General features: G+C 48.0%; 1 pseudogene; it reads left to right on the top strand.

The window, feature by feature from the left end:
* Positions 1 to 1283: 1283 nt before the first annotated feature.
* LOC148000381 (uncharacterized) lies at positions 1284 to 21416 on the top strand (annotated as a pseudogene).
* The last annotated feature ends 6344 nt before the right edge of the window (positions 21417 to 27760 follow it).

Genomic DNA, 27760 nt, shown 5'->3' with positions numbered 1-27760 from the left:
CTGTAGTCTGTAAACTCGGGGAGTCTGCAGACACCCAGACCCAACAATGCATGAGTACGGGGTCTCCTGCTGCCACTCAGACCTTTCAAGCCACAGCCATGAGAGGCAGGCACTCTAAGCACAAAGGCCAGCCCTGCCCCATCCCAGTTACTTGCTGACTCTCAGGCCTCCCAGCCGTGGTGCCTAGCACAGGTTCTCCACTCTATTCCACCAGCCCGGCATCTGCATCCCTGTCTTTTTAAACCTTGGGGACCACTGTCCCATCCCTACATGGTTGGCAGGACTAAGTGTCAGGGACCTGAACCCTAGCCTGTCTGTCTACTTCAGAGCCAAATCTGGCCCCAGCACCCTCATCAGGCGTGGCCCAGCCAAGCCAAGACAGAGAATGCCCCAGAGCTCAGTCCTCCTCACTGCTGCTCAGGGTTCCTCGTGCAGCTGCCCAGAACATTGACAAATCCTAAGCTGAAAGGGTGACTTGAGTTTAGAATGTCACCGTGTGTTCTAGACAGGAAGGGAAGGGAAGAAAAGCCAGGAAAAGAACATCATGATATGAAAGCACAGATTGGAGGGCGCTAGGATGGAGGTTGCCAGAATGGTGCTGGTGGGTGATGCAGAAGCCGGACATGCCCTTCCTACATACATATCTACAGAGCAGGCACCCTGGGTGGCCATTTTGCTGCAAAGACGAGTCAACCATGGTATCTTCAGTGGGCATCCTAGGGAAGTCAGGGGTCCCCTGACCTATAAAAGAATCCAAACAGATCTAGAAATATGGTTCAATGATAAGAACACTCAACCTTCTTCCAGAAGACCCAAGCTCAGTTCCCAGTACCCATGTTCTGCTCCTTACAACTAGCTAAACTCAGCTCTTAGGCATCTGCTGCCCTCTTGTGGCCGCCAGGCACACCTACATCCACACAGTATACACACAGTAAATAAAAAATATAGGGGCTGGGGATTTAGCTCAGTGGTAGAGCGCTTACCTAGGAAGCGCAAGGCCCTGGGTTCGGTCCCCAGCTCCAAAAAAAAGAACCAAAAAAAAAATAAAAAATAAATGTTTTTTCAGAGAGTCCTAACAGGAGGAAAAGACCTTTGGCTGCCTGGCTACCAGGAAACTCGTGGGAAATTTTCCCATCTTGCCTCTGTACAGAATGCTCTCTGACACTCATATGTCCTCTGCTGTCCCCAGGGGTGAGCAGCGGGTACCCACACGTGAGGTAGGAACTTGGGGATCAGATGGCCTTGGTCCAGCCTAGTCCTTGTCTACGACAGTGCTCCTAATGATGTCAGCCTTCACAGTGTAAGTTCCAGATGCAGCTAAAAATTACAGGAGGTGCACCCACCTCCCACAGCCTGTCAGATGGAGCCCAGCAACAGACTCAGCCCAAGCCTGCAGCTCCTCAGATCCGTGCCCCAACGCATCCAGGGTGGGCTGCGTCCACATAGATTCTTGGCTCACCCTGCACCTCCCCAGGCCCTCCAACTCGACACAGCCTTCAACATGGCCATTTCCGGGAGCAGGCTCTGTACTGTAAAACTTGATTGTAATTGATTTTTCTGTTTTGATGCCAAGGTGTATTTAGCACCCCGTAAACCCGAAAATAGAGGGGTGCTGCCTCCAAGGATCACTCCTTGTAAGCTCAACTTGAAAGAAGGGCTCCCTAGGGCTCCTTCGGGTGAAGCATGAACTTACAACCACCTTGGGCCACCACTGAAGTCCTGGGCAACCTCGGGCAAAGTCCTAACTGTCCAGAGAGAACCGGTAGATAGAGATGGTCCCAGGATTTGGGTATGGGGACATAAAAGAGGGAGTAAGGGGGATCTGGGCGGGGGCAGAGACTCTGCCACATGTCTAACCCTTTATAGGCCAGACCTGGGCCTTGCAGTCCTCAAGTCTCTCAGTGTACGATGGAGACAAGGTCGGGTCAAAGGCGCTGAGGTTAAACACCTTGGGGTTGCTCTCCTGTTACGTTTGTTTGTTTGTTTGTTTGTTTGTTTGTTTACTTTGCTTTGCTTTGCTTTTGGACACAAGGTCTCCCTTTGTAGTCCTAGCTAACCTCACCCTCCTCAGGGTTGTGATTACTTGCCCAGGGTCCAGGTTCTCTACAACTGCTTCGGGGTCAGGATAAATTAAAGATAAAGGGGAAAGGGGTAAGTATCCCTCAGAGGTCAGGGGTCAGAACCTAAGCACTAGAGGCACCCACAGCACAGACACTGGATCCACTCCCACCAGTGATCCACACAAGACCTTGTCAGAACAGGGCTCTTGTGTCCACTTCACAAATGAGACCACAGTTAGCACACAGCAGGAAAGTTTGCGGATGGAGCAAACCCTACCATCTGTTCCCTCCAAAGATTTCCACACCCTAACCCTTGGGATATGTTAAATACAACCTGATTTGGGGGGGGGGATGCAGGTTTAAGTTAAGTATCTGGACATATGGAGATTGTACTCAATTGTCAAAATGTCCCTACACACAATAATGAGTGTCACCGTGTAGCCTGTGTCTCTACAGAGGCAGAGACCAGGATGGTGCACCCACGAGCCAAAGAACTCCAGCAGCCACCAGAAGCAAGAAGAGCAAAACCTGATTGCCCAGAGCCTTGGAGGAGGAGGAGGAGGAGGAGGAGGAGGAGGAGGAGGAGGAGGAGGAGGAGGAGGAGGAGGAGGAGGAAGAGGAAGAGGAGGAAGAGGAGGAAGAGGAGGAAGAGGAGGAAGAGGAGGAAGAGGAGGAAGAGGAGGAGGAAGAGGAAGAGAGGGGCCTGGCTGACTCTACCCAGCTTCCCAACCAACAGAGAAAAAGAAGTTATCTCAAGTTCGATGATTTAACAACAAAGCTACAGTAAATTAACAAAACGAAGCAGCCTAAACCTGGAGCAGCTTAGTGTAGTCCACAGGACCCAAGCCTAGAAACAAACCCCAGCTCCCTAGAAGGGTCAGTCCCATATGAGTCCAGGCTGCAGATGCCCCAAGCATCAGCCATGAGTGCCCTCGTAGAAAGACAATAAAGTAGATGGAAAGGCAGAGAGATCCCTCAGTGAGGAACCACCATTGGATCTTTACTGCTTCCCCTCAGCCTGTGTGGGGCACAAGGTCAAGGGAGACAGGGGTCAGTAGAAGAGACTGCTGGGCATAGCCACCAGGTGGCAGGTGTGTCTGAGACCGCCTGCAATCTGCCTTACTTCCCAGGTAGCAAGCTATTTTGTTTTCTATTCAAAAAAGCCTGCTTCAAGGTCTCCTTTGGTCTAGATCATGTGGAAAAGAGCATCATCCCCACAACTCAAAACACCACAGCCAAGATCTTCCTTCAACCAGGGGCGGCTCTGTGGGTCTTTCAGGACCATGCCATGTTGGCTAAAGCTCTGATCATGAAGAATAAAAGTGCCGTGGGCACTCGATGGATGAATGGCTGTGCCTCCTGGTTTTCTCTTCTTCCTACCTAGAAAACAGACAGGGTCTTAGAAGCCATTGATTATGCCAAGACCTTGAGAAGCTACTCATGGATGACCCTGAGCTAGCCCAGAGGCTTGCGGCTTCATGAGCCCCTGCTCCAGAGCCAGCTGTACCTCCTCAGTGCTATCATGCAAGCATCTCTGTGTCAAGAGACTACTGGCCCTCACTGACGCCACCCACCAGTGAGTTCATGATTCTTCTGTCTTGATGTTGTTACTGTTGTGTTACTGTTTCACTGAGGAGTTTTCTTTTGAGTCTTACTTTGTATCCCAAGTTGGCTTCAAACTTAGGCTCCTCCTGTTTTGGCCTCCCAAGTACTGGGCTTATAAAATTATCCCACCAGGCTGAGTGACCTGTCCTTTTTTCTGTTCATGGACAGAAACTGTTTAATTTTCTTATGGCTTGGCTTCCAATCATAGTAAATCCAAAGGCAGAACACTTCCCTACCATGCACAGGAGCCAGCACCACAAGGGACAGGAAACTCCACAGAGGAAGGAATTGTACTTATCTCTTATTTCCAGGACCCAGAACAGTGGCTGTCATACCCAGGAGATTTTGATACCTGTTAAGTCGATCAGTTAGCATTTCGATAAAGCTTTCCTGAGAACACGGTTTTTAATAGCCGATCACGTTCTGTCCCATGGGACAGAGCACACTTCATATAACTGGTCACTTGTCATTGAATATTTTCTTCACATTGCAAATGATACTACGGTAAGATATTCGTATATTTTTTTCTGCTCTCGTGCAATTGTTTTCTTAGGATAAATGCCCAGAAGTGGAGCTATTAGGTAAAAGGCTATAAAATATTTAAGTCTTTTAACGTATAATTCCCAAAGTACTCTTCAAAGCCATTTTTTAAGTCAATTTACACTCCGGAGCACAATTCATGAGAGCATCGTCTCTTCACCATCCCCAATGTAGGGGATTATTCATTTCTTTTTCTTTTTTTCTACCCTGGTAAGTAAGCATGGCTATCTCAAAACTGTGGCGAAGCGCATTTCCAACTCTCTAGGAACACTGAGGACTCTGCCAGTTTGTGGGTCTTTGGGGTCCCCTTCCAGAAGTTCCTGGCACCTGTTCTTTTGTTGCAGGTGCCACAGGTGGTGTTGGTGAAGTCCCTTGGCCAGTGTTCAATCCCCTCAGGAAGAGGAGCAGGAGCGACAAAGTGTGGGAAACAAGGGTGCCTAAGACAAGGACCCTGGGTGCCCAGAAGGTTTCCGAACCCTAATCACTAATGAAGACATCCTCCAGTGAGGCTGGTCACCTGCTAAGAGGTATACTGGGTGGGACAGACAGACACACATGTTGATGTTAGGTCGAGAGCTTAGGGGCCGCAGTGATCTTGGATAGGTACAGAGGTAAACAGGACCTTCTGGAAGTAGGGTGTGGGAGAGCTGATTTCAGGTTCTAACAGAGCTAGAAGACAGAGCTGCCCCAGCAGGGATGAATAAAAAGATCAGGAGAGACTTCCAAGAGAAAGACACCACAGAAGCATAAGATGCGACCCTCTGAGATGGGTTGTCCTTTAGGACTGCAAGCCTGTGACCTCAAATGGAAATGAGCCTTCTCAGAGGACAACCTTAGCAGCTACTCGGAAACCCGTGGAGGAGCACCAGGCACAGAAAAGCCCCAAGCAGAACGGAGACAGTGATCTCCCACTCTCGAACACACCACCGTCCTCTATCGCCCCCCACTCCTGCAACCAGTCGACAATACAGGGAGCCCACCAGGACAGCTGCAGTTGCCAAGCTGGACCAACTAGCTCTCCCAGAGCAGCCGTGGTGCAATGCTGCCCTCTGCTGGTTATTTCTGAAAATACAGAGCTTCGAGGAGCATAAGGAAGAGGCTCACCCTGGTGAAGCTTGAGTCTTGGTCTTTATGAAAATAAGTCGGGGTCCCCCAATGTATTGTGGGAGATTCTGGGATTGTTCCACGTCCTGGGTTCTTTCCAGGAGAAAGCTGTGGGAGGGACCCTTAGGCCATGCCACAAAAGTGGGACGGGAGGGTGACCTCTTTTGGCCTCTAGGAAGGGGGAAGAGGGAAACCAAATGTGGGGGTGGGGTGGAAGGGTCAGGTAGAGGAGACTGGTTTCATTTGTGCCACAGCATGACCACTGGCTTGCTCCCCCAGGCTTGCAGGAGTGCATCAATGGGGAGCCAGGCATGGGCAGCTCTCCCAGGGAGTGAGCAGCTACTGTAACTTTTTTAAATTAAAACAAAAAACCTTGAAGAAAATGACTTTCTTTTTCTAAGTGTAACCTCAGTATTTATGTAATTTGTACAGGGCCATGCCCCACCGTCTTAAAATCCCCTTGGAGACCCTGAGTCTGGGCTAGCATAGGAGAGGGTGTTTCACCCTTTGTCAGAGCCAGCCTAAACCACCTGTATCCATTAAAGGAGCTTTTTCAGGGGGGCAGCTGGGGTAGGGTGTGGTTAATCCCTTGCTACTGTCTTCAGTAGGAACAAGCCTGCCTCTGTGGTTAGATGAAGGGGTAGGGGAAGGTTTTATGCATAGCCTAGGTATCGTGGGGATGGTCTGCTGACATGTTTGAGAGCCCCTTTAGCCTCTAATCCCCATTGCTGTCTTCCCCAGCCGGGATGCCACCTTTCTAGCCTTTCTCCTGGAAATTGACGGGGTGTTTGGGTGGCTTTCAAGACTGGGGCATGGTAAACCAGAGGCCAGAGTAGGGACAGCTTGGGACTCAGGTCTGTAAATACCCAGCCCCCTTCTCTTGTTTCACTCCACAGCCGCCCACTCACGGCCCCTCCCCCCAACGCCGGAAGAGGTGTTGATTCCGGCCAGTGGAACGAGTGAATCAGGCAAAGCGCTTACCACCACCTGTGCTGTGTGATCATGGCCTTGGAAGAAGCTGTTTGTCAGGACTGAGGTGGTATTTCTATGTGCAGCAACCCTTGGTGTTCCCCTTCCCAAGTGGCTCTGGGTGTGTGTGCCTGTGTCTGAGTGAATATATGTGTGACTGTGGAGTGTGTGTGGGAACATGCGCGGTTTCTACTTCTCCTGGGATGTTGGCCCACATCCTCTGTACAGAGTTCTCTTTTGTATTAAAAAAAAAAATTACTCTTTCAATTAATAAATTAAAAATAAAAATAAAGAAAACAAATGTTTGTGCACAGAAAAAAAAGAAAGGGAGGAAAGAAGGAAGGGAGGGAGGGAGGGAGGAAGAAAGGAAGGAAGGAAGGAAGGAAGACTCTATTGCCTGCTTCTGGAGCCCCCTTCTTCAAACTGGGTTGCCTCGTCCAGCCATAATATAGGGGGAAATGCCTAGTTTTATTGCAACTTGATATGTCACGTTTGGTTGATAACCCTGGAGGCCTGCCAATTCTGAAGGGAAACAGAGAAAGAATGGCTGACGGACTCGGAGAGGAAGAAGGGGAAACTGTGTTCAGTATGTAATATACAACAGAAGAGTAAGAGAGGTAGGAGGGAGGGGAGGAAGGAGGATGGAAGGAAGAGGGAAGGGAGAAAGAAAAGAGACAGACGATAGACAGACACCACTGGGTTGTGAAGCCTGAGAACCACAATGATGGGCAGCCGCAATATCCCCAGTGGTAAAATAGTGGCACTTATATCTTGGGAGTAACCATTAAGTGTGTAATTGAACTCAGTAGGAAGTAACTCATGCCCAGTATTGTAAGCATAACAAAGTATCTATGGGTGGACCCTAGAGGAAAATCTACTACTGCCATTTCCCTAACTCAATATAGCTTGTAACTGTATTCTTCTAAGTATTTATCCTTATACCACAGATGGTGTGGCTCTCCCTCCTAGACAGTGTCTTTTCTCAGCAGATGGAGACTAGACAGAGATCCACAACTGGTCAAAATGCAGAGAGCACGTGAGGATGGAGTTCCCAGACACTATTTGGATGGCTACAGTACCACTCGTTGCTGTCAATCACCTCAGATGAACCGAGCACGTCAGCAGACGCCTGTAACCTACCCACCACCTGCTCGGGAGGCTAAGGCAGGAGGATTATGAGTTCGAGGATGGTCCACAACTTAAACTGTGTCCCACTTGGCCCCTGTCAAAGTCAGATTGCTCAGCATGTGCTCAAAGGCCCTGATACCTTTGCCTCCCCCTGAGGCAACCTATCCCCAGGGGTGCATTCACTATGACCCTAAAACTCCCAGTCAGTGGGAAATTCATAACCCAGCACACCACAGTGAAACCGAAGAAAACCAGATCTGAAGAAATAGCACCACACACATAGGAGAAAGACAGGCAGAGAGATAGAGACAGAGAAAGGGAGGGAGGGAGAGGGAGAGGCAGAAAACAATGGGATATCGGCTCAGTGAACCAAAAAAACTCCAGATGGAGGGGAAAATATCTTCCAAGAATGAAGAAGAAATAAAGATTTTTTTTCAGGTAAACAAACACTTGAAGAGTTCATTCAGAAGTAAATATTCACTAAAGGAGATGCTAGAGGAGGTCTTTCAAGCAGAAAGAATGGGATTCCCCAGTCAAGGGACTGATGCAAAACAGAGATGTCTGTGGAGAGAGGCTCAAAATTGAAAACCGAGGTAGTGTGTACTTTTGGCTGGGAATATGGGGAGAATACTGATTAACTGCAGAGGTTGGGGAACCCGCCATGCAGTGGTTTGTTGGGAGAGAGGGTTTAAGACAGGGTCTTGCTATGTAGCCCAGACTGTCCTGAAATTTGAGGGCATCCTATCCCTGTCTGCAGATTGCCAGCACACACCACCATGTCTGGCTAGTATTCCGATGTTAACTTTGAGGGAAATTAAAGACAGATACAAAGAGTGGCGAAACGATTTCTGAGAGAGATTGCATGGTAAAATACTGTATAGTGAAACCCAAGGAATTGAGACAAAAAGGAAACATGGGCAAGACTGGCCAATGTACAAAGAGAAACGGCATATTTTAAATTTATTCTCTCATATATTACAGCAGTTTCTTCTCCTTCCACTCTTCCTCACACACCCACCTCTCCCCTCTCCCTTCAGAAAAGGGCAGGCCTCTAAGGGATAGCAACCAAGCATGGCATATCAAGTTATAGTAAGAGTAAGCACACCCCCTCACATCAGGGCTGGACAAGGCAACCCAGTAGGGAGGAAAGGGGTCCCAAGAGCAGGCAAAGGAGTCAGAGATAGCCTCTGCTCCCTTGGTTAGGAGCCCCACAATAAGGCCAAGCTGCACAACCATGGCACATATGCAGAGGCCTAGGTCAGACATCTGTGAGCCCCTATGAGCCCCATTTAGTTATTTCTGTGAGCCTTTTTCTTGTGGTGTCTTCAACCTCTCTGGGTCCTACAATCCTTCCTCCCCCTCTTCTATACAATTCCCTAAGCTCTGCCTAATGCTTGGCTATGGGTCTCTCCATCTGCCCCCATCAGTTGCTAGGTAAAGACTCTCTGATGGTGATTATGCTAGGCTCCAGTCTACGAGTAAAACAGAATGTCATTAGCAATCATTTCATTGACTTTTTGTTTTTCCAGTCGTGTTTGGTTCTATGATGGTCTCTGGGCTATCAAGCCACTGGTTCCTGTTCCTCCGGGCAGTGTCAGGTATGGGCTCCCTCTAACAACAGCATGGGTCTCAAACTGGACCAGTCATTGGTTGGCCACTCCTAAGTTCTATGCCACCTTTACCCCAGCACACTTTACAGAATGGACAAATTGTAGGTTGACAATCTTTAGATTAGGTTGGTGTCCCAAACCCTCCACTGGAAGGCTTGCCCGGTCACAGAAGATGGCCAGTTCAGACTCTGTGTCCCCCACCACTAGGAGTCTTTGCTGTGGTCACCCCCCATGGACTACTGGAAGTTTCTGTTACACCAACTTTTTTTTTTTTTTGGTTCTTTTTTTCGGAGCTGGGGACCGAACCCAGGGCCTTGCGCTTCCTAGGTAAGCGCTCTACCACTGAGCTAAATCCCCAGCCCCTACACCAACTTTTTTACTAACTAGTTTACCTTGCCCACAAAATGTCCCCCAGCTCCAGTTGTCTCTCCGAGTCCCTTCATCCTTCCCCCAACCTGTCCCCATTCCTTGCTCCATCCCCAGTCCACCCACAAAATCTATTCTATTCCCCCTTCCTAGGGAGAGTCATGCATCTTCCCTTGAGCCCCCTTTGTTACTTAGCCTCTCTGGGTCTGTGGACTATAGCGCAAATATCCTTTACTTAACAGCTAATGGCCTCTTATAAGTGAGTACAGACCATGTTTGTCTTTCTGAGACCAGATGACCTCATTGATTTTTTTTTTCTGGTGCCAACCATTTGCCTGCAAATTCCATGATGTTACTTTTTTAACAATTGAATAATACTCCATTGTGTAAAGATACCACATTTTATCCATTCTTCAGCTGAGGAACATCTAGGATGTTTCCCGTTTCTAGCCATTATGAATTGTAGGCATAATGTTTTTGTAGGACGCTAAAGTTTAGCCTTGTATCATTCAAATGCCGATTTCTCTGCCTTCATATCTTCTTTCAATCTAGATGCAGCACTGGGATGCTTGTACCACAAGTTTCCTGTCTCAAGTTTGCGTAAATACGTCTTCCCATTTAATCTCTGCCTTGTCAGTAAATGCTAGTCACCCAATGGCTGCACAGAATACAGAATAGGGAGGGACATCCCAGGCAGAGGAAAGAGAGAGCGAGAGAGGGAGAGTCAGATCTCCAAAGAGCCAGATCGATAATATGTAAGTCTCATGGGATGGGGCTGGGAGGTAGCCAGGTAGGCATAGGAGGAGACAGATCATCGAACTGCTCAGCTATTGAGGTACAGTTCTGACTAAATCTTATTTTTTTCTATGTGGTTATTGGGGAAAAGCATAAGGTAAAGAAAAGCATCCACCTGATTGATTCACTGTCTATACTTACATCACGGATAATTCCTTTAAAAGCTGCTATGAATGTAAGTGAGCAAACATCTTCTGGTGGGATGGAGTCCTTTGGATGTATGTCCAGGAGTGGTATAGTTGGGTCTTAGGGTAGATTGATTCCCAATTTTCTGAGAAACCACCATATTGATTTCTAGTGACTATGCCACTTTGCATTCCCACCAGCAGTAGAGGAGAGTTCCCCTCGCTCCACATCTTCCGCAGCTCTTGCTCGAGTTTCTTTTTTTCTTTTTTTTTTTTCTTTTCGGAGCTGGGGACCGAACCCAGGGCCTTGTGCTTCCTAGGTAAGCGCTCTACCACTGAGCTAAATCCCCAGCCCCTCTTGCTCGAGTTTCTTATCTTAGCCATCCTGACAGATGTGAGATGGAACGAACCTCAGTCGTTTTGATCTGCTTTTCCCTGGCGCCTAAGGACGTTGAACAGAAAACACTTTTTTTTTTTTTTTTTTTTGGCTTTGGTTTTATTTGGGGTTTTCTTCTGTTTTGTTTTGTTTTGATTTGATTTAATTTGATTTGTTCTGTTTTGGACTTTTTTGGTTTGGTTTTGGTTTGGTTTTTTTTGTTGTTGTTTTTTGTTTTTTGGGTTTTGTTTTTTTTGTTTGTTTTTTTTTTTTGTTTTTGTTTTTGGGGGGGTTTTTTGTTTGTTTGTTTGTTTGCTTGCTTTTTGCCATTCGAGATTCCTGTTGAGAATTTTCTGTTTAAATCTGCACCTCATTTTCAATTGGGTTATTGGGTTTGTAGATGTCTAGCCTACTGAGTTCCTCATATATCTGGACATCAGCCCTCTGTCAGATGTGGAGCTTGTGAAGATCTTTTCCCACTCCGTCGTTATGATGACTGTGCCCTTTGCCTTGCAGAAGATGCCCGGTTTCCTGCGGTCCCGTGTACTAATTGTTGATCTTAGAGCCTGTGCTGTTGGTGTTCATGACGTCATCTCCTGTGCCAATGCAGTCGAGGCCATTTCCCGGTTTCCCTTCTATTGGGATCAGTGTATCTGGTTTTATGTCGAGGTCTCTGATCCAACTTAGACTTGAGTTCTGTACAGGGTGATAGATACGGATCCATTCGCCTTCTGCATGCCAGCGTCCAGTTAGACCAGCACCATTTGTTGAAGATGCTTTCTTTTTTATGGTATATTTCTGGCTTCTTTATCAAAAGTCAGGTGTCTATTGGTGTGTGGATTTATGCCTGGTTCTTCAATTTGATTCCTTTAATCAACCTGTCTGTATCTACGTCAATACCGTGTGCTGTTTTGAAATCAGAGATGGTGATTCCTCCAGAAGTTGTTTTATTGTATAGGGTTGGTTTGGCTAGCCTGGATTTTTTTTTCCATATAAAGTTGAGTATTGTTGGGTTGGGGATTTAGCTCAGCGGTAGAGCGCTTGCCTAGCAAGCGCAAGGCCCTGGGTTCAGTCCCCAGCTCCCCATGACTCAGGGGAACAACAGGATATCTGAGAGGAGTCCCAGTGAGGATCCAGTGTTGAAAGTTACAGAAGCCAGAGGTTTCCAACCAGACCCATGACTCAGTGCAACACACATTTGCAAGTAAAGCTGTTTGGACAAAAGGGTGTATTGTAGGAAACACCACGACACATGCAGCTTCCACCACGAGATGCTTTCTTTGGTGGTGGTGGTGGTGTTCTTGTTCTTGTTGTTTCCTATTGGGGTGGGGAGAGGTTACAAGGGCAGAGAGCAGATAGAGGGACAGGAGATGAGTGGGATTAGGGTGTGTGATGAGAAATTCTAGAAAGAGGAAAAAATACATTGGAATTTTTATGGGGGTTGTGTTGATTTGGTAAGATGGCTATTTTTACATATACATATGTGTGTATGTATCTATGTATTTGATGTTCTATACATTTCTTGTCCTTCTTTGGGCTAGAAAATTTTTCTTCTACAATTTTAAAAATATTTTCTGGGCCTTTGAACTGGGATGATTCTCCTCCTCCTCTTCCTCCTCCTCTTCCTCTTCCTCCTCTTCCTCTTCTTCTTCCTCCTCCTCTTGCTCCTCCTCCTCCTCCTGTTTGTTTGAGTTTTTTGTTTGTTTGTTTTTTGAGATGGGGTTTCTCTGTGTAGCATTGGCTAGCCTGCAACTTGCTCTGTGGACCAGGCTGGCCTTGAACTCACAGAGATCTACCTTTCTCTGCCTCCCAAGTGCTGGGATTAAAAGTGTGCACCACCGCTGCCTGGCCTCCTCTCCTTCTTATAGTCCTATTATTCTTAAGTTTGTTCTTTTCCTGTTGTCCAAGGTTTTCTGGATGTTTTATGTCAGGATATTTTAGATTATCTATTTCTTCTATCATCATATCTTCAATGCCTGAGGTTCTCTCTTCCAACACTTGTATTCTGTTTGTAGTTCCTGTTTGCTTACCTGGATTTTTCATTTCTAGAATCTCCTCTGTTTGTGGGTTATCTTTTTTATTGATTCTATTTCCATTTTCAGGTCTTGAACACATTTATTAGTTCCTTCAACTGTTTGGTTTGGTTTGGTTTGGTTTGGTTTGGTTTGGTTTGGTTTTCTTGGCCTTCTTTAAGGGATTTATTCATTTCCTCTTTAAGGGCCTCTATCCTATCATCTTCATAAAGTCAGTTTTAAGATCCTTTACTTGTTCCTTCGGCTGTGTTGGAACATGCCTGGTTTGCTGTAATGGGTTGGAGCATGCGTGGTTTGCTGTAGTATGTTGGAACAGCATGGTTTGCTGTACTGTGTTGGAACATGCTATAATATGTTAGAACATGCGCGGTTTGCTGTAGAATGTTGGAACATGCTGTAGTGTGTTGGAACATGCCTGGTTTGCTGTAGTGTGTTGGAACGTGCTGTACTGTGTTGGAACATGCGCTAGTGTGTTGGAACGTGCATGTCTGGCTGTCCTATGATGGTGGAGCTTTGGTGGTGTCATGCCACCCTGGCTGCTGTGTCTAGGCATCCACTGCTGTCTAAGCATCTGGGTTTGGAGTGATTGTAGGTGCTGAATTCTGAGTTTATCTTTGTCTTATTTCCTTGAGTTTTTGTTCCTTGGTTTCTGTCCTCTCTTTGATTTTCTGGCCAGAGTGGCCTATGGTTGAGTAGAACGTCCCTATATAAGTTAGGGAGTGGACTTCTCATGGCCAGGTAGGTCAAGCAGGGAGGTTCTGCCCAAGTTGGAAGTTAGAGTTCTGACAGTTGGCATGGCTCCAGTCTATCTGGAGGTCCTCTGAGAGTTCTGGGTGCCAGTGTGGCCTCTGGAGGAGCAGGAGGTTTCTGCCTGTGGTGTGGGCAGAGATAGTGTGATGAGGAGAAGAGGAGGGTCCATTGGGTACAGGCTAGGAGGGTTCTGAGAGGGGTTAGAGGTCCACAGACAGGGGACTTACCTGGAGTTCTGAGTGCTAGCATGGCCTCTGGTAGAGCAGGGGGCTTCTAGTGGATATGTGGGCCAGGATTGGTTGACAAGAAGAGGAAGACCTGTGGGGGTAGACTAGGCAGTTACTGGGGAGTGTTGGTGGTCCATGAGTAGCAAGGCCTCTGTTGGAACAGGAAGGAAAACATGGTATTTTTTTTTTTTAAGCATCAGTGAGTGATTAGAGCTGGAGAGATAGCTCAGCAATTAAGAGTGTTTTCTGCCCTTACAGAGGATCAGTTCCAGCACTCACAGGATGACTCACAACTTAATTCCACTTCCGTTTTGTTTTTTCTTTTTTTCGGAGCTGGGGACCGAACCCAGGGCCTTGCGCTTGCTAGGCAAGCGCTCTACCACTGAGCTAAATCCCCTTAATTCCACTTTCAAGATATCTGCTGCCCTCTTCTGACCTCCACAGGCTCTTGCACACAGCGTTCTCTCTCTCTCTCTCTCTCTCTCTCTCTCTCTCTCTCTCTCTCTTTCTCTCTCTCTCTCTCTCTCTCTCTCTCTCACACACACACACACACACACTCATGTGCATACACTCATAAAGTAAATGAATATTTAAATCAATAAACTGAAAAGGGTTTAAAGCACAATGCATGGACATATGAAATGGCAAAGAAATAAAGGTCTTAGTTAAATGACAAGAGACTATGAATATGATTTTCTAACCCAACCTCATGTTGCTAATAAAAGCCAAGTTTCTATTAAGATAAAGATGTTGGGGGTAAAGGAACAAGAGGCCCCTCTACTCCCTGACTGCAGGGCACCTCAAACCCAGGCTGCCATGCCTCTGCACCATGATAGATTATAACTCCCTCAACCTCGAGCTGTAAATACCACTTCCGACCTGGTGCTTCTGGTCAAGTTTTTATCAGAATAGCAAGATAATACATAGAATGGGTGCTGAGAAGCGCTGTCCTTCCGACTTCCTGGCCATGTGGCTCGTGGCCTTTAAAGGTGACTCATATCAGGAATGTGGAAGAATTGGAGGCATCAGGTTAGGGAAAAACCTTAAGATTCCACAAGCTGAACAGACTGTGTTGTGGGAGCACAGAAGACCAGAACACTGGCAAAGTCGTGACCCTGAGGCTTGTGGGAGAACAAGACTTTACTGGAACAGGACCTTATTGAATCAAGACTTTATTGGACAAGACTAGGCCCACCCATGTTAACCTGGCTGCATTCTGCTCATGTCCTGAGGACCTAAATGAGATTGGATGTTTTTATTGATCCTTTGGGAATTTTACATCATGCACCCCAATCACACTCACTTCCCAGGCCTCCAAAGTCCACTCTTCCACCCTTGTGACCACCCCCTAAAAAATAAACGAATTTAAAAAAAAATGTCCAATTTGTGTTGCCCATGTACTCACTGGAGCACGGTCAAAGTCCCAGCCCCTTAAGAAAAACCGAGTCCTTCCCCACTCACGCCCTGACTAAAGCCATCAATGGCGGGGCGCCACACTTCACAACATCTGTATCACAATTTTTAAGAATTCTCTTTGATGGCTGTCGGCCTAGGCTGTTACTTTCTGGGGATGTGGCGGATGGAGATAGGGGTTGTCGCAGAAGCCTTCCATGTCCTTTTCTCAACTCTGAGTCTGCAGCCATTGACACTACCACAAAAGTAGCTTTCTTGCCCTCTGCAGTCAGTGGGAGCACTGATCATAGACTTCCGCGTGATTTCCGGTGACAGCATGGACCACAGACATCCACGTGGTCTCTAACCTCAGCACAAGCCATGGACTGCAGCATGGTCTCTGGTGGTAATACAGACCAAAGACATAAACACAGCCCTCTGCTGCTGCACGGGCCACGAACACCATCATAGTCCTCTGTAGCAGCAAAGGCCAGGACACCAACACGGCCTCAGGGACAACAGGGGTCACAGACACCAATACGGTCCCCTGCAGCAGCCTGGCCATTGACATTAGCGCGGGTTCAGGCAGCAGCACAGACCACAGACATCCACATGGCCTTTGGTGGTAACGTGGGCCTTGGAAATCAACACAGCCCCCAGCTTCTGCAGGACCATGGACCCAGATATGCCCTTTGGCAACAGCACAGACCATGAATATCCACATAGCCTCCGGTGGCTACACAGGTCACTCACATCAACATGGCCCCTGGTGGCAGCACTGCCCATGGACATCAAAATGGCTCAGGCAGAAGCACGGACCACAATGACCTTCAATGATGACAGGGATCACAGACAGCAGCAAGGTCCCTGGCTGCAGCAGAACACAAACTTCAACATGGCCGTCAGCATTAGCATGGACCAGGGACATCAACTTGGCCTCAGGTGGCAGTGTATGCCAGTCACATCATTATGGCCTCCAGTGACAACCAGAGGGGCCACTGAAGTAGCACAGACTACAGACTTCCACCTGGCCTCCAGTAGTAGCATGGGCCTTGGACACCACATGGCCTCCAGCGGCAGCCCAGACCACAAACACTCACAAGAATCTGAGACTTCAACACAACTTCAGCCTCAGAAAGGAGACCACGGATATCAACGTGTCCTCTGGGGTCAGCAGGAACCATAAAAGTCTTTAAAGAGAACCCAATTGAGAAAATGAACCGTTCTTTATTGGACATTTCACAGGGCCAGGAAGATAATACCACTGGGCAGTGGGCTGGGGGTGGCTGAATCTTCAAAAGCTCCAGGATGCTGCATACCACCATGCCAACCCTGCTACTCGGCAAGGACATGTTCCCCTGTCGGCCGCAGCTTTCTCTTGTTGGTCACCACCGTGCACACACTGCCCCATTCCTCCATCTTTCCCACCTCTCCATCCTGTATTTGTTTACCATAGTGGCATTATAAACCACAGTGTGTTACACAGGTGCGCGTGCCTGCATGCATGCGTGCGTGCGTGTGTGTGTGTGTGTGTCTGTCTGTCTGTCTGTGTGTATGTGTGTATGTGTCTGTGTGTGTATGTGTGTATGTGTGTGAGTGTGTGTCTGTCTGTCTGTCTGTGTGTATGCGTGTGTGTGTCTGTGTGTGTATGTGTGTGTGTGCGTGTGTGTATGTGTGTATGTGTGTGAGTGTGTGTCTGTCTGTCTGTGTGTATGCATGTGTATCTGTGTGTGTATGTGTGTGAGTGTGTGTGAGTGTGTGTGAGTGTGTGTGAGTGAGTGTGTGTGAGTGTGTGTGTATGAGTGTGTGCGCACGTGTATGTCTGTGTGTGTATGTGTGTGAATGTGTGTGTCTGTGTGTGTGTCTGCGTGTGTATGCATGTGTGTGTCTCTGTGTGTGTGCGTGTGTGTGCGTGCATGCGTGCATGCGTGCATGTGTGTGTTGTGTGTGTGTCTGTCAGTGTGTATGCGTGTGTGTATGCGTGTGTCTGTGTGTGTGTGTCTGTGTATGTGTGTGTGTGTGTGCATGCGTACTACCCAGCTTTACATGCAAATACTCATTCCTCCATCTTTCCCACCTCTCCATCCCGTATTCGGTTGGTCTGGTTCAAGGGTTCTGGTTTCTGACACACCGTAAATACTAGACCATTGTCAGTACTCATCTTGGATATCCTGCTCTTGCCAAGAACCTTGTGGTGAGGCAGGTTCTGTGCAAGCTCCAGGCCACCACACACCTCCCAACCCTCAGTGTCAGGCTCAGCGAGTTCGACCTTTGTGCCTATGACCTGCACAGAGTCACCACCCTGTGCTCTCTGTCTCCCATCAGGGCAAGCAGTGTGGGCAGCAGCAGCAGCCGCTGCATGCAGAGGGCCGACCAGAGGGCCTATGACCCGCCTCTTCAGTAACGACGCCTGCTTCTGCAGCAGCACCAGTTCCTCCCTGTGCTCCTGCAGCTCATGTATGGATTAGATGTTTGGGTGGACCAACTCAGAGCACTGGATCTGGGCCGAGATAGTACCCAAGTTGGTCAGCAAGCACTTCCCAGGCCTTTTAAATGTTTTAATGTGTAGGTCCACGCCTACAGAGACCTGAGGTACTGGGTGCCTTGCAGCTGAAATTAGGCACCCAGTATGGCTCTCCTGTGAGCACAGTACACATTCTTAACCACAGAACCATCTTTCCAGCCCTGAATTTTAAAGCAACGGATTGGTTTGTTAGGTGGAGAAAATTCCAAGACAGGTTACGGTGGCTGCTCCCCGTATTCATCCAGGCTTACGGTAAGAGAGAACAGAGAGCAGGGTGGAAAGGCATGAGAATGTGCAGTTTGCCTGGACACGTGAGGCTCTAAGATGACCATGGGCCTGGAGGAGCAGGGGTAGAACAATACGGGGCCAGGTAGACAGTCTGGGAATTGCAATTGTGTAATGGCTTGAATAAGAAATGTCTCCCGCAGCCTCGTATATTTGAATACTTTGTTCCCTGTTGTTGGCACTGACTGAGGGCGTGCTAGGGAAGCTCTTCCTGTGTTGCTGGCTAGGGAGGAACCTGGCTAGTGACAGCATGATTCCCTGTTATATCCGTTCACAAACTTGAGTGTGTGTTTCCCATGCTGTTTGACAAATGCATGACAGTTCAACAGGCTTTTACAAAGGAAGCGTTTGGGCTGGAGATGCGGCTCAGTGGTTAGAGCACTGACTGCTCTTCCAGGGGTCCCGAGTTCAAATCCCAGCAACCACATGGTGGCTCACAACCATCTGTAATGGGATCTGATGTCATCTTCTGGTGGGTCTGAAGACAGCAACAGTGTACTCATATAAATAAAATCAAAAAAAAAAAAAAAAAAAGGAAGCATTTCCCTTAGCTCCTAGCTCAAGGTACCTGCATGCCGATGCCTGCCTTGGCCTCCTGGCCTCTCGTTTCCATGAGCTACACATACATGTTCCTGGACAAGCATGTTCTCCCCCCACTGGACACTCTTCCTGCAGTTCTCAGCCCCTGCATCAACAGAATCTGCACCCCCATCTCCCTCCAATTTCTAGCCTGGTCCTCAGCAAACACTGATCTTTCTGTCCGGTCAGTGCCTACCCAGCGCCACCAAGGTAACGTTCAGACACCTTCAAACCCGTGTCTCTGAGTTCCCCAGTTCAGGCCATTCCATCCTTCGAGGGGTGTCAAACACCTGAGAGCTACACTGGCTGTCGGGGCAAGCCTGTAATCCTAGAGACCTGTTCGGTTCAAGGGGGATGGTGCCAGTGAGTGAAGGCTGGCCTCGGAGGTTTCGGGCTTCCCTCCGTGAGTGTGGTTCTGTGGGACTAGGGTCCTGTGGGACTGAGGCCCCGCTTCCTTACAAAAGAAGTTAAGAGACATCCTGACCCTTTCTTCCCTCAAATACCACATCTAAAACAACAGAAAATCCTCATCTCTAGATTCAGCATAGACCCAGGACGCTCCCCATCCTCCCTCCTCACCTCCATGCTACTTTTAATAACTCCTAACTGGTTCCACATCCCACCCTTGTCCGCTGAATCCAGAGGAACTTGCCTCCCATGTTTCTTCCTGGTACTTTGGTTTTTCGGTGCTGTGCTCGAACCCAGGACATCACACAAGCTAGGAAAACACTCCCCTACAGAGATCCACCCACACCTATGTTCTTGCCTTAGATTATTAACCTCCTCCAACCAGACTTTAAGCTCCTCTGACTTACCCTACACATAGCGACTGTAATCATACCCAGCTATGGGAAGGGTCAGGGACCACAACGAAGCCCGGGAGTTTAGCGGTGCCTCTTCTCTTCCACAGATAGGACCAGAAGCTATGGTTGTCTCGACTGCTGCGGCAGGAAACAACAGAGCTTCAGACAGAGCCTAGGAGCCAGGGGCTGGGATACCAGAGGTCTCCCCCACCCCTAGACTCTCTCAGCTAGGTAATGTAAGAGCCCCTGAGGCCACGCCCACAGGAAGCAGCACAACCCTCGGCCCAGCTGGACCTGCACCCTCAGGGTGAAGGGAACGTGGGATTTTGATCACGTGTCATCATCTAAGCAACACTGAAAAGATTCCTGACTGTCACATGGGGGGCTGAATTGAAGGTATGGACCTTTCCCCAAAGTACTGGTAAGTTTGCGGCAAAGCAGTAAGATCCTATTTGTCTTGTGAACACCTCCCTCTTAAGCAAAGGGCTTGAATATGGGACAGCCCAAAGGTGGTGGGTTCTAGAATATGTAAGGGTAGGGGTTGGGGATTTAGCTCAGTGGTAGAGCGCTTGCCTAGCAAGCACAAGGCCCTGGGTTCGATCCCCAGCTCCAAAAAAAAGAAAAAGAAAAAAATAGAATATGTAAGGGTAGAGATTAGTGAGTATTTTTAGGAGTTGGACTAGTTAGGACATGGGAGGGCTGCTGCCTCTGGAGAGATAGGCTGGCCCATTCTTAGACACCTGTGAGAGGAGATCCGGACTGACAGGATTTCATCCTTAAGTCACTCAGGAGTCTGCCCGCTGGGGAATTGTCAAGGGCAGTTGGAATAGCAGATCTAACTCCAGTGGTTGAAAATGTCACTGATCTGGTGACAACTGACCTCCCCTCTGCTGATGACAGGCCTGGATAAAGTGTCCCTGCCAGCCTCTGTTCTGAGGGCAGCTACTAAAAGCAACTGAAGTTGGGTGTGGTGGCCTAGGCCTTAAAGCACAGCACTAGGGAAACAGCCATTTACGTCTCTCTGATGTTTGAGGCCAGCCTGGTCTACACAATGTGTTCCAGCCAGGGATACAGAGTGAGCCCCCTATCTCAGTCACAAATGAGATTTTCAAATGTGTCTGCCTCCCGTCCATTCGCAGCGTGTACACCAACTCAGAGGAAACACCCCACCCAGCCTGCTACTGTCTGATATGCAGGCAGCAGACCTCACAGCAGCTGGAGCCCCCACAGTCCGGCCAGACCAGCTTTAGTTTGTACCCTCTGCTCCACTTCGGAATCCCGGCATGGCCATTTTATAGAGGTTTCCTGGTCTGTAAAATGGGAATGCTACAAGTCAGATTCCAGCAGCAGCGTCGGCAGCTCAGTTCTTCTGTAGCTCTCTCTGTCTCCCTTTCGTGTCCAGAAACAGGGCCTCTGGTGTGACTGTCTCTGATGGTGTCAGCGAGGTGTTCAATAAGGTGGAAATTCGCAAGTCTTCAACACCAGAAGAAGTGAAGAAAGGCAAGAAGGCAGTGCTCTTTTGCCTGAGTGAGGACACGGGGAACATTATCCTGGAGGAAGGCAAGGAAATCCTGGTAGGAGATGTGGGGCAGACTGTGGACGACCCCTACACCACTTTTGTCAAGATGCTGCCAGACAAGGACTGTCGCTATGCTCTCTGTGATGCAACCTGTGAGAGCAAGAAGAGCAAGAAGGAGGACCTGGTGTTCATCTTCTGGGCCCCGGAGAGTGACTGTACTCTTTCAGATGATCTATGCCAGCTCCAAGGATGCCATCCAGAAGCTGACAGGAATCAAGGACGAACTACAAGCCAGTTGCTACGAGGTGGTCAAGGACCGCTGCACCCTGGCACAGTGCCAGTCGTTTCCCTGGAGGGCAAGCCTTTGTGAGTCACCTCCAGCCCCCTGCCTGGAGCATCTAGCAGCCCCAGACCTGCTCTTGGGTGTTGCAGGCTACCCCTTTCCTGCCAGACTGGAGGGGATAGGGGAAGCCCAGCAGGGCAAGGGCTACCCCTTCACCCCAGTTCCAGACACCCTCCCACTCCCTGGAGAGTCCTTTTCCCTCCATCCCTTGACGGTTCTGGCCTTCCCAAACTGCTTTTGATCTGTTTATTCCTTTTAGGTCGAAGCAGACCAAGTATTGTCCTGGGCACCCAGTTTGGGGGGAGCCTGTATTTTTTTAACAACACCCCTACTCCTCATCCCTCCCCATCCCATGCTGCCACCTTCTAACCACAATAGGGACTCTGCGCTTGTCTGTTTAGTTCTATATGAAAATGAAGTGTGGGGCTGGAGAGATGGCTCAGTGGTTAGGAGCGCTGACTGCTCTTCCACAGGTCCTGAGTTCAATTCCCAGCAACCACATGGTGGCTCACAACCATCTGTAATGGGTTCTGATGCCCTCTTCTGGTGTGTCTGAAGACCCCTACAGTGTACTCATATAAATAAAATAAATCTTTAAAAAAAAAAAAGAAAAGAAAGAAAATGAAGTGTGGAAATGACCCTCCCTGCACCAGCTGGTTGCCCTCCCCTTTCCCTTGATCTTGGCCACTCATGAAAGCAGGATCAGTAAGGGACCTTCAATTAAAAAAACAAAAAGCAATAAAAAAAACTAATTAACCAAAACATGGGACCTACTACTGTGGATGCCATAAGCTTTTAGGAAGGCCTTTTCCCATCTTCAGCCATTCAGTATGATTAGGAAACACTGCCAGCACTGGGGAGCAGGGCCTGCACCTCACCTGGGCAGCAGGGTAGAGCTGGGTCTGGTTGCAAAGGGTTGCTAGTGTGCCAGCCCCAAACCCGAGAGCAGGAGGCCCGGAAGACTGTCCAGCTCAGATTCCCCTCAAACCCAGATCCAGGGCTTTGAATTGGCCCACCCCAACATCAACCCCATCAATGAGCTGTCGGGGTACATGAAGGGTTGGTCCTACAAGATTCAGACCTACAGGGTCTCCATGTCACGGGACAACAGCAGGATATCCAAGAGGAGTCCCGGTGAGATTCCAGTATTGAGAAGCAGAAGCGAGGGGCCTCATACCAAACCAAGAAGTCATTGCACTGAACATTTGCAAACAAAGTGTGGACAAAAGGATATACTGTGTGACACACTGTGACACACTGTAGCTTCCACAGGATTTTTTTTTCCTACTGGGGTGGAGTGCTTGCAAGGGTAAAGAGCAGCTACAAGGAGGGGGAGATGAGTGGGATTGGGGTGCATAATGTGAAATTCACAAAAAAAAAAAAAAACCAATAAAAAGTTTTTAAAAAAACAGGAAAATTGTTTTCCTTCAACAGCTGTAGTTTATTTAGTGAACTAGTTTTTGTTTATGCTGTTTACATTTTTAGGGCTGGGCACTGGAGTTTGGGTATGCTAGACAAAAGTTCTACTTGTTGATATACAAACCCAGTCCTGGGTGTTTTGAGACCACCTTGTAACCCAGGCTGGTCTGGATCTTCTTCCTGCCTTCGCCTGCTCTTTGAGCGGCTCTAGTCTCTTTTAAAGTAATTCCCACTTCTTACACCAGGTGGAGCTGTCGCACTGGCAACAGAGACGCATCCTCGTGGGAGGGAGGTGTTCTTTTCTGAGAAGTCAGAGTTTTAAGGTCCAGCTTAGCCCTCGGGTCCACTAAAATCCCCCAGAGCTTTGAGAACCTACCATTGGAACTGTCCCTCCCCAGGGGCAAGACCCGCCTGGCCTCTGCATCAGCATTTCCAGCTTCTCTGGCGGTTTCTGGCTACAAGGTTTCTGGACTTTCTGGACCTGGGAAATCAGGAGAGAGAAGTCAAAAGCTGAACTGTGGGTTGAAGGATGCAGATGCAGTTTTAAGAGGCCTGGTTTAAGAGATGCGGAAACCCAGCGTCCTGCTATTAGAGCCAAGTGTAAAGCGAGTCCCAGGGCTTGGCAAGAAGGGTGAGCCAGGGCAGAAGGGCCAAGTCAGGGCCTGGGGTGCCAATCGGGTCCCTGCTGGCCTCAGCACACTGGACGCCAGGTGGAGAAGGATACCAAAGCTACACTGTATTCCCAGCGAGCTTAGGAGATGAGTGTAGAGAACTACTACAGGTGACTTCGGCTCGGCGGGGCGAGCACGAGAGGGCGGGGGTTAGGGGGTGGGGTTAGAGTCCGGAGAAGTTTGATTTCATCCTCTTTGGGGTCTGAGTTTCATGGATGAGCTGGTATCCTGGGAAGCTTCGAGAAAGGGGAAAGAAGGGGCCGGGGAACAGGTCCCTGTGGACGAGAAGATGCCTTGAAGGAGGAAGAAGAGGCTCCCAGTGGTCTGTGCCTTCCTCATACCTATAGAGTGCCTGAAAGATAGGCATCACCTGGGAGAGGAAAAATAAAGGCATCAAAAGGACAGAGTCCCTGTCTATGGGTCCAGGTTGGGAACAAAGGAAATTGCATACAGAGCGATGCAGAGGGGGACTAGACCGCGGAGGGGGGCCAGTGAATCAGCAGAGAGTGAATGAGCAGGATCTAATCTCTCTACTCTCCCCAACAGAATAGTCTATCAAACCTGGTGTGAGAAAGGAAGGCGGAACTTTGTCTTAAAGCATCTTTCCCTGGGGCTGGAGAGAGAACTTTGCTGTTAAGAGCACTTGTCTGCTCTTCCAGAAGACCCAGATTCAACTCCTAGCGCTCAGATTGCAGCCCACAGCATTCTGTAGCTCCAGGTCCAATGAATCTGACGCCCTCTTCTGGGCTCCGTGGACACTGCTCGAACATGGTACACAGACCCAGAGGAAGAAGGCAAAGCGCCCACACAATAAAAATACAGATAAAAGAAAAATAAAGAATAGAGAAGAGGCTGGCTGCTGATTGATCTCTACTAACCCGGAATAGCATATACACCCTTAAACAGATGCTACCAGCAGAGGTGGTTTGAATATGCTTGGCCCTGGAAAGAGGCAATATTTGGAGGGGTCACCTCATTGGAGGAAGTGTGTCACTGTGGAGGTGGGCTTTGAGGTCTCCTATACTAAAGCTCTGCCCAGATGTCCCCTCCTGGATGCCTGCAGAAGATGGCCTCCTTCTGACTCAGTTCCTTCTCCATGTCCACCTGCCTGCTGCCGTGCTTCCTGCCATGATGATGATGGACTGAACCTCTGAAACTGTGAGCCAGCCCCAATGAGATGTTTCTTTTATAAGGGTTCGCAGAAATAAAACCCTAAGACACCATCCTATAGCCGCATGATCCACTCAACATTGCCATAGGTGATCAGTTGCTTTCAATTCAGCTGGTTTTGGCAGTAATATTAGAGCTGATTATGTCACACCCACATGTATGCACATACATCACATGCACACCCTCCACATGCATACACACATGCCACATGCAAACACACACATACACATGCCACATACATAAATGACATGTGTAAACACATTCCTCACAGGCACACCTCCCACATGCACACACATACCACATGCACACACATACCACATGCACACACATACATGCCATACACACACACACACATACATGAACACACACACACCTCACAGACACATTATTCTGGGTTAGGAACATGAAAGGTCATGAGGAAGAAATAAGAAAGCTATTTTAAACCAGAACTATAATTCCTCTTAGCTTGTAAAAAAAAAGTTGATTACACGGGGAATCCGAGACAGAATAAGATTGATTACATTGTTTTCTTAAAGGCAGGCTAAATTTAAACAAGCTGAGCACACACTGTGTGAACAGATTGAACACAGAGTTTTACATGATCTCAAAGCACATAACTAACTTGGTTACAAGGTCAGGTGAAAGTTCAATTGTAAAGGCAGGGTTACAAGAGGCATTTCCCAGGAGAATCATTTCTACATAATTCCTGATATTTTCCTATTAAATATTTTACACTCTTGCCCCCCCCAATCTGGAAACTACCCTTTCATACTTCTGAAAATGTCCGCAAAGCTACTCGTCCACAAAGCCACTGCTCGGGCCACAGCAGTACCCTCAAGCCTTCTTTTGTTTCCTTCCTGATACCTGCTGTAGTTTCTTTTCCGGTGCCTATGCTAATTTGAAATATGATTTTTAGTTTTTATTAACAATTACATGGTGCCATGCTCCCAACTCTTTGGGTGGGATTTGTTGACCCTTGATTAACTAGTATGTGATGAATCTTAGTGTTTCATGTGAGAAATAGATTATATTTCTTTTTTTTTAAGATTTATTTATTTATTTATTTATTTATTTAATGTATACGAGTACACTGTAGCTGTCTTCAGACACGCTAGATCTCATTACAGATGGTTGTGAGCCACCATGTGGTTCCTGGGAATTGAACTCAGGACCTCTGGAAGAGCAGTCAGAGCTCTTAACCGCTGAGCCATCTCTCCAGCCCCTAGATTATATTTCTATTTTGTGAATCATCCATAAATTTTTGATATGCTCACTTAGCATAATTTAATTTTTAATCAGGATTCTTTCCAGCCACCTAGTACTAAGAGTTAAAAGAAGCTTAAACTTCAGCCCCTTGAGTGATCTTCCGTACTTACAGGCTAGCATGCTCACTTCCCGTGCTCACTTCCTTTCACACCTCCCCAGTCCACCGTTGGCCTTTGTATCTTAATGTTTAGCAAAATGTTCATTTGGACTTTGAGGCATCCTTACTCATTTCTTCCCATCTCATTTTCTTCCAACTCCTTGTGGCAATTTGAATAAAAATGGCCCCTACAGGACCTACTGACCATAGGGAGCAAAACTATTAGGTGTGGTGTTGTTGGAGTAGGTGTAAGATTGCTGGGGGAAGTATAGCTCAGTCTCTTCTGGTCAGATCAAGATGTGGAACTCTCAGTTTGTCCTCCAGCACCATGTCTGACTACATGGTGCCATGCCTCCTGCCACGATGATAGTGGGCTAATTCTCTGAGCTCTAAGACAGCTCCAGTGAAATGTTTGCCTTTATAAGAGTTGCCATGGTCATGGTATCTCTTCACAGCAATGAAACCCTAACTAAACATTCTTCCTTTCTGGATTTAACCGGCTTCTGTCTACCCTACTGTGTTCCCAGGGAGAAGCTTGGAGGACTTTCCTAGGTGCTAGCGCCAGCCTTACACCCACCGCCTTCGGTCAAGGTTAGTCCAAGTTCCATTCTCTACACCCAGTTCTCAGGAGGAACAGGGACATTCTTGAAAAACCCCAGAATGTACTGACTGACAGTCACCGGACCCTCTGGTCCCAGATAGAGTTCAAACGCATGTCATATGCTTGCTAGCCAATAGATTCAAAGGTCAATATGCTTAGCCAATAAGTTTCAACTGTAATCTTGCTGATGCAACCTGTACCCCTAAAAAGTATAAAAACTGCTTGTTATAGCCATTTGGGGTCGCCCTCTAGTCATTTGCCACGAGGGGCTGATTGAGAGTCAACCCCAAAGCGCTGGAAAAATAAAGCTCTTGAGTTAGCTTCGAACTCCATTCTTGTGCCTCACTTGGGGGGTCTCCCGGTAGTTAGGACAAAATGAACTCCCAGTCATCATTCCCTACTGAACATATTTACACTTTACCCTTTCTCCTGAGCAGTGGTTTAGGAGGGATTCGATCTGGGTCATTTCATGGATTAAACCTAGGCACCCCGAAGACACTGTTCCCTACGTCCTCCTGATACCTGCTCTGTCTTCTGTCGGTGTCTTCACTATAACTGTAACCCTGATGACCTCTAACCCTTCTTTTATCTGTTTATTTGCCTAAGATAGAGCCTCCAGTAACCAGGCTGACCTCAAACTCCTTGACCATGGACATCACAACTCTCCAGGTGTTAGGATTCCAGGCCCTGGGGTGACAGGTGCACACCGCTGCCTTAGAATGTAGCCTTCGGTTTGCTTGAATTAATTCCTTCTGTGTGTTGTGGTTTATCCTGAAGTTATCTGTATTTTGATGTTAATTCCACTGCCCCTAGGACAGGTGCCTAGTCACTACTCAGGAATCAGGTGACTTTACAAAAACCTTCTCCCCATTGAATTTGTAAAGTTCAGGTGAGGCAGGTGAGGAGCAGGTACAGGATAGAAGGAGGCCTGTCATTGGAGGAGAAGGAAGGATGGGCGGGAGAGAAGCTTGAAGGAAGAGGAGGAGACTAGAACAGAGAAGAAGAGACAGGAGGGGAGAGAGAGAGAAGCCTTGGCAGGACGCTGGAGGCTGACGTTAAGATTCCTCTCTGTGGGGTTGGGGATTTAGCTCAGTGGTAGAGTCCTTGCCTAGGAAGCGCAAGGCCCTGGGTTCGGTCCCCAGCTCCGAAAAAAAAAAAGAACCAAAAAAAAAAAAAAAAAAGATTCTGCTCTGTGTATTTACAGGTTGTTATTAATGTTCCTAAGGAATGGATGGTACTGGGCTTTGTCTGTTTAGGTGGGCAATTATATCTTATCAATTGGGTCAAAGATTATTGTGTTGTGTGTTCTTTTATGTGAGGGCTTGAGTGTAGCAAAGTGTGCGGCGGCAGGAGACGCTGGGCCACCGAGGAGTTGGGATGTCCTTCCACCAAGATATCTAGCA

This window comes from Rattus norvegicus, chromosome 16 (assembly GCF_021556685.1).
Source record: "Rattus norvegicus strain SHRSP/BbbUtx chromosome 16, alternate assembly SHRSP_T2T, whole genome shotgun sequence".
Classification (NCBI taxonomy): domain Eukaryota; kingdom Metazoa; phylum Chordata; class Mammalia; order Rodentia; family Muridae; genus Rattus; species Rattus norvegicus.
The sequence above is the reverse complement of the archived record's forward strand: the minus strand, read 5'-3'. Positions and strand labels throughout refer to the sequence as shown.